We start from the raw sequence: 15,051 nt of genomic DNA, 5'->3' as shown, positions 1-15,051 counted from the left end.
TAAAATCTAAAAAAAAAAAAACAAAAAAAAAAAAAAAAAACAGAATGCAATGATTTCCAAATCTCAAACCTATATTTTATTCACAATCGAAATTAGCAAACATATCAAATGTTTAAACCGATATAATATACTATTTTAAGAATAAAATAAAGTAATTTTGAAGGCAGCAACACATGGCAAAAAAGCTGGGTAAGGCCATGTTTACCACGATGTAGCATCCCCTTGTCTTTTAACAATCTGTAAACATATGGGAACTGAGGAGGACCAGTTGCTGAAGTTTTGAGAGAGGAATGTTGTTCCATTCTTTCCTAATTTAGGATTCTAACAGCTCAAAAAGTCCTGGGTCTTCTTCGTCGTATTTTTTGTTTCAAAATTTGCCAAATATTTTCTATTAGTAAAAGGTCTGGACTGCAGGCAGGCCAGTTAAGCAACAATATCTCTCCTGCACTCGAGTGGTATGCGGGAAGGTGAATCTTCTAGGCGGTTTTATGACACAAATGAAGTGGTCTTGCTGCCCCCCTCAGGACCAAGGGTATCCAAAAGGCACTACAAGAAAACAATAAGAGAAGGGCACACCGACCTTGTGCATTACCACTTAAAAGTAGCGTAGCGTACAATATACTCACAAACGTAGCATATGAACAAGCATATAGGAAATGGGCACCGCTCGCTTCCAGGACACTTCTCTACTGCTGGATAGCATGATGGCGTCCTCAAAACCTGATGTGGCTTACACGTTTCTAGGGAGGACCCTCTTCCTCAGAGCCAAAAGCGCCATCACGCTATCCAGCAGTAGAGAAGTGTCCTGGAGGCCAGTTAAGCACCTAGGACTCTTCTACTACAAAGCCATGCTGTTGTCTGGATGGCAGCATGGGCTGCTTCAAAACCTAGACATATCTTTCAGAATTGTTTGTGTCTTTCCAAATATGCAAGCTGTCCATGCCATACACACTAATCAACCACCATACCATCAGAGATGTTAGATTTTACCACTTCTTGACCGAGCCCATTTCTGACACATTATGTTTACAAGTGAACCTGTATTTTTAGCTACCAAATTTCTTAGAACGCCCAAACATTTTATTATATATATATATATATATATATATATATATATATATATATATATATATATATATATATATTAGCAAAGACTCTGGAGAATAAATTGGCGGTTGTTATATATATATATATATATATATATATATATATATATATATATATATATATATATATATATTTTTTTTTATCACGCTGTATTTGCGCAGCGGTCTTTCAAAAACCATTTTTTATTAAACCGTAAAGTTAGCCTATTTTTTTGTATATTGTGAAATAGGATGTCACGCCGAGTAAATACATACCTAACATGTTACAGTTTAAAACTGTGCACACCTGCAGAAAATGGCGACAAACTACGGTCAATAAAAATCTCCATAGGCGATGGTTACCAGTTTAGTTAGTGTAGTGCTTTTCTTAGAATCATAATTCTCACTCTGGCGATCGCGGCGATACCTTCTATGTGTGGTTTGAACAGCGCTTTAATTTTACGGGTGCAACTTCCGTATGCGTTTTCTTTCGTGCGCCAGCTCACAGTGACGGGGGCGCTTTAAACATTTTTTCCCTATTAATTTAAATTTAGCATAGTTTAAAAAAAAATAAAAATCTGATCACTTTTATTGCTGTTACAATAAAAACTCTTTATGGAGGGATTGTGGGTCCCTCCATAAAAGACCCAGACCCCTCCACTGCACTTCAATGTGTTCAAAAATGCAGATTTCAGCATTTTGAATACGGTCACTTTTTTAAATTCGGCGCCTTTGGCCGCCGAATAATCTGGAAGTGACGTCATCACACCACCTCCGGGTTACTACATCAGAGATCCAAACAAAGCCGAATTGTGACATGCCGGCTGGTTGCTAGGGTCTCACTGTGGGACGGGAGACCCGGGCAGAGCCGTGGAAGGCGGCGGGAAGGGGGGGGGGGGGCGATTTGTCTGAAGACAGATTTTTTTTTTCCACTTTGCAACAGACCATTTTAAATGAGCTTTGACTTTGAGAAGATGGCAACATTTCTGGATGTTCAGATATAGCTTATTCTTTGCATAATAGAGCTTTATCTTTTCTCATTTTTTTGGATGGCATGGCAAACTGTATTCACAGATCGTGATTTTTGGAGTGATGTCCATTACAGAATCATGTCTGTTTTTATTGCACTGCAGTTTTTACTGCACTGCCATTTTTAAGGCACGGACAACCAATCCAATAATGCGTTTCAGCCTTGTTCCTTTGCGCACAGAGATTTCTCCAGATTCTCTGAATCTTTTTAGGATTATGTACTGTGGGTGATGATATATTTAAAGTCTTTTCAATTTTTTATTGAGGAACATTATTCTGAGATTGACAATTTTTCGACACAGCTTTTCACAGATTTGTGCCTATCTTTTTTTCAGAGACACTGACTGTCTAAGATTCTCTTTTAACCTAATTAGTTGCAAAATTTTCTTCAAACTCTTCCTGGTTCGTAACAGTTACTTTGCCTGCTTTTTGTTGCTCTGTCACAACTTTTTTGCGACATGGTTGTTGCCATCAATTTCAAAATAACCTTATTTTTATCTTAAAATGGTACATTTTCTCGGTTTAAACTTTTAATAGGTTTCCTATTTTCTATCGTAGATAAAATATGGGTTTCATAAAAATACAGATGTCACACAGCGTCCCAACTTTATTGGAATTGGAGTTGTAGAATGGTCCAATTCTCAGGTACAGATACAGTAGTTACTTCAGTGTTGTACAGTACAGAAGAAAATATATTTAAAGGCTAGGTTCGCCATTACAGAAAAAAATATTAAAATGCACAAAGCATTGCACTTGAAATAAGATCATAAGATCAAGCGTGCAATGTCAGGTTCCTGCAGAAAAGTCCTCCAGCTATTTGCCCATACCTCTGTGTGGGCTTTTCGTTAGAAAGCAGGAGGAAGTATCAACAGACTAAGAGTGTACTTATCACACCCTATATATTTGTGTAACATGTTCTAAAGGTGAACTTGCCCGTTAAGGCAAAAGTATATACATTGCTTGTTTCATGCTTCTCCATGCATACAGGCTCTAACAGTGTGCTGACTGCTCGCATGAGCACTGCAGCACAATTGACTAGCTGCTTTGCTTTTTTTTCTTCAAGTCTCAAATATGATGTACAGAGGATTGCATTAGGCCAATACCAGATATTTTCACAAGCTGCTTTTAAAAATACACTTAAGAGCTCTATTTTTAAATATTTTTTACACAAGATTAACAACTTTCACCCAGGACTCACATTTTTCAATGGAATTTGATTAGAAAAATGTGTGAATATTGGGTAAGATTTCTGTGTATTTTCTGTGAAAACATTTATTAATATACCCCTCAGTGATATAATGCGATTTCTCTGATGTTAATTTATGGACACAGCTCCTGTCATTCTCGACCATTGGGACGTCCAAAAGCAGTGTCAAACAGCAAAAAATTCCCAAGGCTAGAAGCCAACCAGGCAACTGGGGCTCAACCAAAACTGGAGCCAACCTGAAAAAAAAAAATACACCCTCAAAGAGGATCAGGTCCACTTGACAGCAGCCTTCAAAACCTTGAGGCCAAAGGAAGCATCTGCAGATACCAACACATCCACTTTATAAAGCTTTGTAAAAGTGTGCACCGACGACCATGTGGCCGCTTTGCAAACCTGCGTCAATGACGGAAGGTCCAGGAGGCACTAAGCGCCCTAGTAGAGTGCGCCTTGAAAGGGAAAGGAGGAACCTGACCCCTGATGGAATAGGCCTGAACCCCCTCCTGTCTGATCCATCTGGAAATGCTCGCAGAGGAAGCGGACAACCCTTTGCGAGATCCATCCGTGAGCACAAATAGAGATTCTGACTTTCTGAAAGACTCCGAAGCTGCCAGGTACACTAATTGTCCAGACAACATCCAAGGTATGCAAGCCAATTTCCTTTGGAGATTTAGGCCTGGGACACAGAGAAGGCAACACAATGTCTTCATTAAAATGAAAGTCAGAGACCACCTTAGAAAGGAATGAGGGAAGCACCACCTTATCCTTGTGAATCAACAAATAAGGTGAGCGACAGGATAACGCCGCCAGTTCCGACACCCTGTGCACAGAAGTGATAGCCACCAAAAAGGCCACCTTCTGGGACAGCATAAGCAGTGGAATCTCCTGAATATTTTCAAAGGGAGGGATCTGTAGCGCTGAAAGCACCAAATTAAGATTTCAAGGCAGCAACGGCGCCCGCACTGGAGAAACCAAATTTTGGACACCCTGAAGAAAAGGTACGCACCAGGGAGTGTGTGGCCAAAGGTCATTGGAAAAAGTCCGCCAAGGCCAAGACCTGGCCCTTGATGGCACTCAAGGCAAAATTCTGTTCAAACCCCCATCGAAGGAAGGTTGAAATACGAGCCACCGAGATGGAGCGAGGATGAACCCGACTCACACGACGTAATGTATATTTTCCATGTAAGATGGTAGATCTTCTTAGAGGTAGATTTCTTAGCTTTTAACAACTCAGGAATCACCGACTCAATCACAAACCGTCGTCAAAGCCAGTGACTGTAAAGCAGGATGGATGATCGGTCCTTGGGACAGCAGATCCTCCCTGAGAGGAAGCTTCCATGAAACGTCTGCAATCGGCGTACCAGGCCCGGCAAGGTCAGTCCGCTGCCACTAAGATGAAAAGAACCCCATCTGCCTCGATCCTGCATAGGAGTCTGGGCAGAAGCTTGAGAGGAGGTAAGGCGTATATCAGATGATACTGACCCCACGGGGCCAGCAGCGTGTCTGTGGCGTCTGCCAGAGGATCCCTCAACCGAGCCACAAACCTCTGCACCTTTCTGTTGAGCAGAGAAGCCAACAGATCCACCTCGAGGATGCCCCACCAGAGACACAGCTGATGAAACCCCTCCGGATGAAGGGACCACTCCCCTTGATCCAATGCCTGCCAACTGAGGTAATCGCCTGCCAATTTTCCCCCCTGGGAATGTGTATGGCTGGGAGGGTTGGAACGAACCATTCTGCCCACCTTAGAATGCTGACTATCTCCAGAGCCGCCAGGGCACTTCTTGTGCCCCCTTGGTGATTGACATAAGCCACGGCCGTGGCACTGTCCGATTAAATGCGCACTGGGCATCCCTAAAGACGATCCGTCCAATGATCCAGACACAGTCTTATTGCTTGGAGTTCCAGGACATTGATCGGTAGTCTGGACTCTTCCATCGTCCAGATCCCCTAAACAGAATGCTTGCCGAGGACGCCTCCCCAGCCTGACAGGCTTGCATCCGTGGCAACCACTGTCCAATGCAGGGGGAGGAAGGATTTTAGCCAGCCGAAGCGCCGAAGAGCTTAGCCACCATATCAGGGACTCCTTTGTTCCCGACTCAGCCGGATCGGATTATCCAGAGACTGCAGGGTCTTGTTCCATTTGGTCAGAATCTACCTTTGCAGGGACCTCGTATGGAACCGCCTCGAAGGTAGATACCATCAGGCTCGTCACACGCATGCACTTCCGGAGGGATGATCACTTGATGGACAGCAGGAGGCAAATTGCAGCCTGCAATTTCTGGAGTTTGTCCAGAGGAATGAGCAGTCTGGCTACGGCTGAGTCAAGAGTCAGGCCCAAATAGTTCAGCTACGTGGACAGAACCAGGGCAGACTTCTGAAACTTTAGAATCCAGCTGAACTCAAGTTTGTATTGTGATCTCCAGGTTCTCCACCAGAGCAGAAGTAGACTCCGCTCACAGAAGGAGATCGTCCAGGTAGCCCAGTACCGTGACCCCCTGGTGGCGTAGCAAGGCTAGCACCGGAGCCAACACTTCTGTGAACACCCGAGGAGGCAAGACCGAAGGGTAAAGCCACAAACTGATAATGCTCCTCTCCCACGGCGAAGCAGAGGAAACGCTGGTGACTGGCACATATTGGAATGTAAAGATAGGCATCCTTTATATCTATAAAGGCGAGGATATCTATAAAGGCGAAGAAAGCCCCCTGACACAGGGGTGCCACCACCATAGTACGAACGGACTCCATTCTGAACTTCTGTACCTGCACAAAGCAGTTTTGCGCCTTGAGGTCTAGGATTGGATGCACTTTGCCTCCCTTCCTGGGAAGTGCGAACGGGTTTGAGTAAAAACCCTGAAAATGTTCTGAAGTTGGAACGGGACAATCATCCCTTAAAGGAACAGGTCTTGTACCACCCCCTACAAACCCTGTAACCGGTCTGGGGACAGGCGCAGGTTGGAAGGGAAAAACCCTGCCAGGAGACCAGAGGGAAACTCGAACTTGTAGGTGGACCGAATGACTTTGCAGACCCACTTATCTTGCATCAGGAAAGTCAGCGGGTCGGGAAACCAGTGAAGATGTCTCCCCACCCCTGATACGGGTGAGGGCGCACCTTCATGCTGAAGGAGCCTTGTCCACGGGTCTGGAGAAGCCCAATCTTGGCTTGCTAGACGAGGTTCGTTTGGATCCTCTTCAAAAGGCCCTGAAAGGCTTTGAGCCCTTGTCAGTTGACCCTGAGGGACGAAAAAAACCTCTTGAGCCGAGAAGGAAGGCCCACATCTAAGACGAGGTTCCTTGCCCTTAGAAGCCTGCGGAAGAAAGGTACTCTTCCCCCCTGTGAGACTTTTAATTATGTCATCTAGGGTAGCTCCAAACAAACGATCTCCTTTAAAAGGAAGATCATTCAAGGCCTTTTTTAGAAGTCTGGTCCGCAGATCGGTCTTTGAATCAAAAGACATGCCAAAATACCACCGCCAAAACCGAGAGGCGAGCCGCGTCCAAAGAGCCATCACAGATAAACTGCGGCCAATGGACCAGCTGATCCACCAGCTCAGCAAAGGCAGGTGGGAGCTGTTCTCTCTCCAGGTCACAGCGTAGAACCTTAGCAACTCGGTCAGAGTTTGCGACACTAGGGCAATGGTAAATACCTGCCCCAATGCCAAGGTGTACATAATGAGGGCCACAGCCTCAGTCTTTCAGGTAGCCGGATCCTTAAAGGCCAGGGACTCTTCCACCGGAATCATGGTTGCCTTGTTTAACTAGGAAACTGGAGGGTCCACCACCGGTGGCACAGTCCACATCTTAGGGAGGGACTCGTAGGGAAAACGCCTAGTAAAGTGCTTAGGAACCCCACGGTAACGCTTTGGTCCTCCCCACTCTAAAGGGTAAATTTTGTCAAAATAGGCAGGGAAAGGAAACACCTTTGCAGCTCTGGATGGCTGGTGAGTGCCAAAGGGTACCTGCGCCTCCATCGCAGCTTCAGCTGCGTCCTCCATCGCTCAGGCACGCACAGATTCAATCAGTGCATCTACCAGCGCCTTTACATGCGCGGTGGCAGACATGGAGGAATCATCCTCACTGTCAGAGGATTCCAGGCGCTTGATCGCAGACCCAGCAGGGTGACCCACATCCGCGGCAGCCGAATCAGATTCAAGATCTGATGAGACAGATTGCGCTTTTTGCTAGCCCATCGCCTGCAAGCCACCTCCACCTCTGAATTTGTACCATATTGTTACAGATATAGCAGGAAAATGATTCAGCGTTAAAATTACATGGAGCAAAAAGCAGCTGGACACTGGGATAGATTAAACATAACATAAGCAAAAAAAAATATACAAAAGTGCAGCGCTAAAATTGACAATGTGCATATAATAAGGTATGATATGATATTAAAAGTCCATAAAGTCCACAGCAAAATAGGAGGTCTCCAGTGCAGGAAAGGTAAGTGATAAACACCACTAAAGGCGTGACTCCTTCACCACAGGGTATTAAAGCCTCTCACCTCCAGCATTCGACCACTAGGGGTCACTATGCCATGTGTAATCACTGCAGACAGCAATCTTAATAAGCGATCCCAGATCAAAGACTTTTTGCAGACATATCATCCAAAAACATAAAATAGAGAAGATCTAATGCTCTGTGTCATTTGACATTTATTGTTAAAAGCATAAAAATAACACTTACAGACATGACACTGACATAGTGCTCAATGCAAGCATGTAATACAGTCAGACCATCGGGCAGCCGCGGGTGACGTCAGACTCCTCCCCCCGTACGCGTTACGTCAATGGGTGTGACTTTGTCAGTGGGGTAAGGAGACGTATCGTACCCGCTCTTTAAGTAAGCTGTCTCAAAGCAACCGGACGCCACAGCTAGACTACAGGAAGAGAGCAAACAACACCATTGCTCCTCCTTACTGCCGGGACCCGCCCTGCTCCTGCAGACAACGGAACAAGAAATAAAAGCCTGCTAATACATGTTACAGGGGTATCAGCAAGGATTAACCCATAAGAACATATTATTATTATATAGTATTTATATAGCACCAACAGTTTACGCAGCGCTTTACAACTTGAGGGTAGACAGTACAAATACAATACACTTTAATACAGTAGGAATCAGAGGACCCTGCTCGTTAGAGCTTATAACATATTAAGATAAAAATATAAATATATATGCATAAAAGGGAGGATTGCTCCATCATTCATATAGACTAGATATCTGCTTACCAGAAGCAAGACATCCAATTATTTCCAGATATATTCCCTCATATAATCAAAAATTATTGATAAAAAGCACATATAAAAATATTCAGAGTGTGACGTTCACCGCAGCTACCCGAATTACATAATGGACAATGGAAATTAACATAAAATAAACAAATGTTAACATAAATAACAAAGAAATAAATATAAAGAAATAAAAAACTACCTATTAGAAATAAAGCAATTTAAATCGAAATCAACGTTCCATCCCCCAGGTGTCAGTACATGTGTGCGGTAGATCCAATAGGATTCCCTGCGGCTTAATTTACGCACAAAGTTGCCACCCCTCCAGTGACGTTCTACCTTTTCTAAGCCCCAGAATTTTAATCCTGTAGGATCGCGCTGATGACATTTTTTGAAATGTCTAGGGACACTATTGATTAACCTTGCCCTGCCCGATCTTACCAATATGCTCTCCAATGCGCACATGGAGTGCCCTAGTGGTTCTCCCGACATATTGTAACCCGCACCCACACTCGAGCATATAAACTACACCCCCTGTGGTGCAGGTTACAAAATCTTTAATCCGGTGAACCTCTCGAGTGGCAGTAGCAGTGAATTCCCTTCTATTTTTCAAGTTGGTCTTGGAATTATTACACGCTGCGCATTTGCCGCACGCATAAAAACCCTTCAAGAAAGGGAATAGTCTATTATCCACAATCGCTGGTGGATCCACTACCCCTGGTGCCAAACGATCTCTTAAGGACGGGGCCTTCCTGTAAATAAATTTTGGCCGCACAGGGAGGGCAGGGCCTAAAATTCGATCATGCTTCAATATGGGCCAATATTTAGCAATGATGTTCTCAAATTTTCTATATTGGACATTATAGTCCAATATTAGACTGAATTCATTGCTAGGGGCTACCATACGCATTCCTGCTTGTATGGATTCTCTTTCAATCGAGCCAACCCTCGCAATTTCATTGTTGATTTGAGATGGATTATAACCCTTGTCAAGGAACCTGGTAGCTAAAACCTGTGACTGGGAACAGGTTTAAGCTACCAGGTTCCTTGACAAGGGTTATGATCCCTCTCATATCAACAATGAAATTGCGAGGGTTGGCTCGATTGAAAGAGAAACCATACTAGCAGGAACGCGTATGGTAGCCCCTAGCAATGAATTCAGTCTAATATTGGACTATAATGTCCAATATAGAAAATTTGAGAACATCATTGCTAAATATTGGCCCATATTGAAGCATGATCGAATTTTAGGCCCTGCCCTCCCTGTGCGGCCAAAATTTATTTACAGGAAGGCCCCATCCTTAAGAGATCGTTTGGCACCAGGGGTAGTGGATCCACCAGCGATTGTGGATAATAGACTATTCCCTTTCTTGAAGGGTTTTTATGTGTGCGGCAAATGCGCAGCATGCAAGAATTCCAAGACCAACTTGAAAAAGAGAAGGGAATTCACTGCTACTCGAGAGGTTCACCCGATTAAAGATTTTGTAACCTGCACCACACGGGGTGTAGTTTATATGCTCGAGTGTGGGTGCGGGTTACAATATGTCGGGAGAACCACTAGGGCACTCCATGTGCGCATTGGAGAGCATATTAGTAAGATCAGGCAGGGCAAGGTTAATCATAGCGTCCCTAGACATTTCAAAAAAATGTCATTAGCGCGATCCTACAGGATTAAAATTCTGGGGCTTAGAAAAGGTAGAACGTCACTGGAGGGGTGGCAACTTTGTGCGTAAATTAAGCCGCAGGGAATCCTATTGGATCTACCACACACATGTACTGACACCTGGGGGATTGAAGGTTGATTTTGATTTAAATTGCTTTATTTCTAATAGGATTTTTTTTATTTATTTATATTTATTTCTTTAGGTTATTTATGTTAAAATTTTTGTTTTTTTTATGTTAATTTCCATTGTCCATTATGTTAATTCGGGTAGCCGCGGTGAACGTCACACTCTGAATATTTTTTGTATGTGCTTTTTATCAATCATTTTTTATTATATGAGGGAATATATCTGGAAATAATTGGATGTCTTGCTTCTGGTAAGCAGATATCTAGTCCATATGAATGATGGAGCAATCCTCCCTTTTATGCATATATATTATTTATATTTTTATATTAATATGTTATATGTTCTTATGGGTTAATCCTTGCTCATACCCCTGTAACATGTATTAGCAGGCTTTTATTTCTGGTTCTGTCGTCTGCAGGAAGCAGGGCGGGTCCCGGCAGTAAAGAGGAGCAATGGTGTTGTTTCCTCTCTTCCTGTAGTCTAGCTGTGGTGTCCGGTTGCTATGAGACAGCTTACTTAAAGAGCGGGTACGATACGTCTCCTTACCCCGCTGACGAAGTCACGCCAATTGATGTAACGCGCACGGGGGGAGGAGTCTGACGTCACCCACGTCCGCCCGATGGTCTGACTGTATTACATGCCTGCATTGAGCACTGTGTCAGTGCCATGTCTAAGTGTTTTTTTTATGCTTTTAACAATAAATGTCAAATGACAGAGAGCATTAGATCTTCTCTATTTTATGTTTTTGGATGATATGTCTGCAAAAAGTCTGCTTTAAACTGGGATCACTTATGAAGATTGCTGTCTGCAGTGATTACACATGGCATAGTGACCCCTAGTGGTCGAAAGTTGGAGGTGAGAGGCTTTTATACCCTGTGGTGAAGGAGTCACGGCTTTAGTGGTGTTCTCATCGCTTACCTTTCCTGCACTGGAGACCTCCTATTTTGCTGTGCACTTTATGGACTTTTAATATCATATCCTACCTTATTATATGCACATTGTCCATATTATTACAGCCCAACAAAACTTTAGGGATGTAGATTGCATTGCTATACTCCAGAGGAACCGTGGGCGTCTAGGACTCCTGACTAGCCCTTTAAAATCCCTTACCTAAAATGGCGCAGTATAGGCCTGAAGGAGCGCATGCTCCGCAAGCGCGTCGCCTGCGCCATTACGTCAGTTTCGGGAAGTGACGTCAGGAGGAGCCCCTGTGCATTCCACGGCCAGAGGAAGTGCTGAACACTACCACAAAGACTACAGGAGCCGTGACCGCTGGAGGCCATCCCGAGAATAGCACTGGATTGACAATCCTTATTATATATACCACGGATTATGCTTATTACTCCTGTTTGCGAGTACCATGACTTGTGTTTTTATTTTAATTAACCCTTCATGCTGCATTTAGTTTGGCGCCTGTGCTTTTTCTACACAGCTTTCAAGAGCTGATCATGACAGTTCATCCAAAATTATCCCAAGAGACAAACAAACATTTTTCTTGTACGATACGCCAGATGCATGCTTGGAAACAAAAGAACACATTACCATACAATATATGACTTTCAAAGTTTTATTCTGTTGTACGAGAAATTTCATTTTCGATATGAAACTAGTATGAAAAAAAAAAAAAAAACGTACGATCATTGGTCCGATAATTTCAGTCTGTGTACGGGCCTTACCACTGCAGTTAATATAGGCTTAAAATTCTCTACTACGTGTAAGCACATGTAGAACTTTGCCAAATTAATAATACAACAGAGCTGTACAACATTAGCATTATTAAAGCTTTAGAGCTATCAACGCACCTTTAATGCAGATTTTGAAAAGAAAAAAAAAAAAAAAAAAAAAAAAGTTTACAGCTCAAAAGCTACAACACTATTGCAGCTACACCTGCCAAATCCTTGTCAGGTCTTTTATGACGCATGAGTCATGTATCTACCAGGAGTCATAACTGTTAAGTTAATTAGATCCCCCAGATTAATATGCTTAGCTCAGATCAGCATTGATTTTTCTAACCATTTAACAATGTCCCAAAACAGATGTGCAGCCCAGCAAACACACTTCGCCTTCATGTTTACAAAGTGTGATGACATTTTTACAATTATGCATAATCTACTCAGCCAGTATTAAGAAGAGACATAATAATTCTTTGCCATCTGCTTTTTAATTCAACATTCGCTTCGTCTGCACGTTAAACTAATAATCTTTTTTTTTTTTTTTTCTTCTTCTTCTTCTTGTATGGAGCTGGCATGGGAATCAGGTCCAAAAGGAAGAAAACAAGTGAGCTTTCTATGCAGCAATGAAAATTATGATTCAATTAAAAAGAACTTTAGTCCCAAAAAGAAAAAAACAGTTTGAACAACTACCGTAAAAATATTTCCATATTCTGTGTTTTTAATCGTTGTCCTTTAAGCCAGGGCTCAAAATTTAAAGTCCTGAGCTACTAGCCAGGCCTTAAGGGTTACTCGCCACCAGTTGCCCCACCTAAACCCTACCCTGCCCCGCCCCTAAAAACGCCCTCAAATTCTCATAAAATGACACTGTTAAATGTTTTTGCATGAATGCAGAAGTTACAAAAATAATGACAACTTTATCAGTGCCCGACAATGCAGCCTCACCCGTGCCCGTCAACGCAGCCTTACCCGTGCCCGTCAACGCAGCCTCACCCGAGCCCATCAATGCAGCCTGACAAGTGCAGGGGAAAAGAGGAGAGGAAGAGGAAAGCCGACCGGATAAACACAGAGCGGGGATCAACCCGCTGTAACAGCTTTTATTTGAGTTGTCGGGCGCTCAGCATCACACAGTCCTGCATCTTGGATCAGCTCCTATGACAGACGTCACATATCCCGGCATTGAACCGGTGTTCTGTCTATCAAAGTAGCCGGGCCAGGAGGCGGTGCTGTGTGTGACGGCGCGCGCCTGGCAATTTAAATGAAAGCGGTTACAACGAGGTGATCCCCACTCTGTGATGATCCGGCCAGCTTTCCTCTTCCTCTCCTCGCTCTTCCCCTGGGCGATCGCTGGGAGAAGGGCACCCAAGGCAGCCACACACTCGCCCTCAATCATTATCCACTCGCAAAATGCTTTAAGCCATATGTCAACTTGAACCTAAAGCGTTTGGCACATTCTCCATGCCTGCAACTTTCTCTATCAGGTCCACCTTCTCAGTTCTGTAAACTTTAGTTAAAAGGAAACTCTGTTATAATGGAAAAGGGGTATTAAAAAAAAAAAAAAAAAGCTAGTATGCCGACGAGTAAAAACATGCTCTCTGCCTTCTGTCCTCAATGAACGGAATTGTCTAATTGGCTGGCTGTAAAATCTTAAAAAGAAGCTACAAAGGGAGGAAAAGTAAACATACATCAACCCATTCATTAATGGCACATTGCAGATTCCATGAAGAGCCAGTCGTTGTCCAAGGTCAGGTTGTCTTTTCTAAGATTGCACAGTGGTGATAATATTTAGCCAGTTTTGACCTAAAGAAAGTTCTTAGCAATGTTGTTCAAACATTTACCCAAAGCCTACACAATGCAGAGACATTTTCATGCTTGATGGATAATTCAGCCTTTAGAATGCACAGAATTAGGCATATCACTGGGAGGGCACATGGCAAAAGGTGCTGTTTTCCAGCATTTCATGCATGTTTGAAATGTATGTGAACTGCTGGTCAGCAAAATTCCACTGACTTAAAGTGATACTAAAATCTCTGGGGTTTTTTTCCTTAAAATTAACAAACAGGACACACCTACCTGCTCCGTGCAATGGTCTTGCACAGGGCAGCAAAGATCCTCCTTTTCTCGGGTCCTTCTTCGGTGCTCACGGCTTTTCTGTCCTGTTCAGTGCCCCCACCGAAAGCAGCATGTTACGGGGGCATCCGAGCCAAGGCGCAGCTCTTTGTCCATTCGGAGACTGAGCCATGCACAAACCCCTTTCTCTCCGCATTGGCTCACTGACTTTGACAGCAGCAAGAGCCAATGGCAACGCACTGCTGTCTCAGCCAATGAAGAGGGGAGTCTCTGACAGCCGAGTCTCTCCTGCAACATCCCTGGATCTAGATGGACCTCAGGTAAGTATTAGAGGGCTGCTGCGCACAGAAGGCTTTTTATCTTAATGCATAGAATGCATCAAGATAAAAAAACCTTCTGATTTTACAACCACTTTAAACCGAATACACGATGGCAATTCAGAGGCCACGTTTGACTTGCTTTGCGCAGTGCTGCATTTCTTTGTATGCAGCAAATCCTATTGAGGTGCGTTTGAAAAACAGATCAAATGCAGCTTTTCCTTTCAAGTACTGCATTTGCCACTCTAATGCATGCATCTGAATAGCAAATGCAGCATTTGGACAAGAACAGCTGTCAAAACAAACCTAACATGGGGTGGAGTTACTAAAACTGGAGAGTGCAAAATCTGGAACAGCTGTGCATGGAAACTAATCAACTTTATTGCTTTTTTTTTTTGTCAAAGCCTAAGGGTGAATTCACACTTGTCAGCCGTAAAATCGCAGAGAAGCCCGAGTATTTCAGTGCTCTGGCCGCTCCGCATTTCAGGCTGGCTAGGGGTCAGTGTGGTGCACAATTCAACGCACAGCACCATCCCTTATTTTTCGTTTGTACTAGCTTTATTTGAAGTATACAACATTCATTGCAATGCCGGTCACTGCAATACCCTGCGGTGCCTGACAATGCAGTCTAATTCGGGCTGGTGCGCTGCAATAAAAT

General features: G+C 43.5%; 1 protein-coding gene across 9 annotated transcripts in view; it reads right to left on the bottom strand.

Moving 5' to 3' along the window:
* The window catches only part of KMT2C (lysine methyltransferase 2C), a 448,529-nt gene that overhangs the window by 237,934 nt on the left and 195,544 nt on the right, over positions 1 to 15,051 (bottom strand). The gene's annotated exons all lie outside the window — the stretch shown is intronic.

Source organism: Pelophylax lessonae (assembly GCF_965119305.1).
Source record: "Pelophylax lessonae genome assembly, chromosome: 5".
Lineage (NCBI taxonomy): Eukaryota > Metazoa > Chordata > Amphibia > Anura > Ranidae > Pelophylax > Pelophylax lessonae.
The sequence above is the reverse complement of the archived record's forward strand: the minus strand, read 5'-3'. Positions and strand labels throughout refer to the sequence as shown.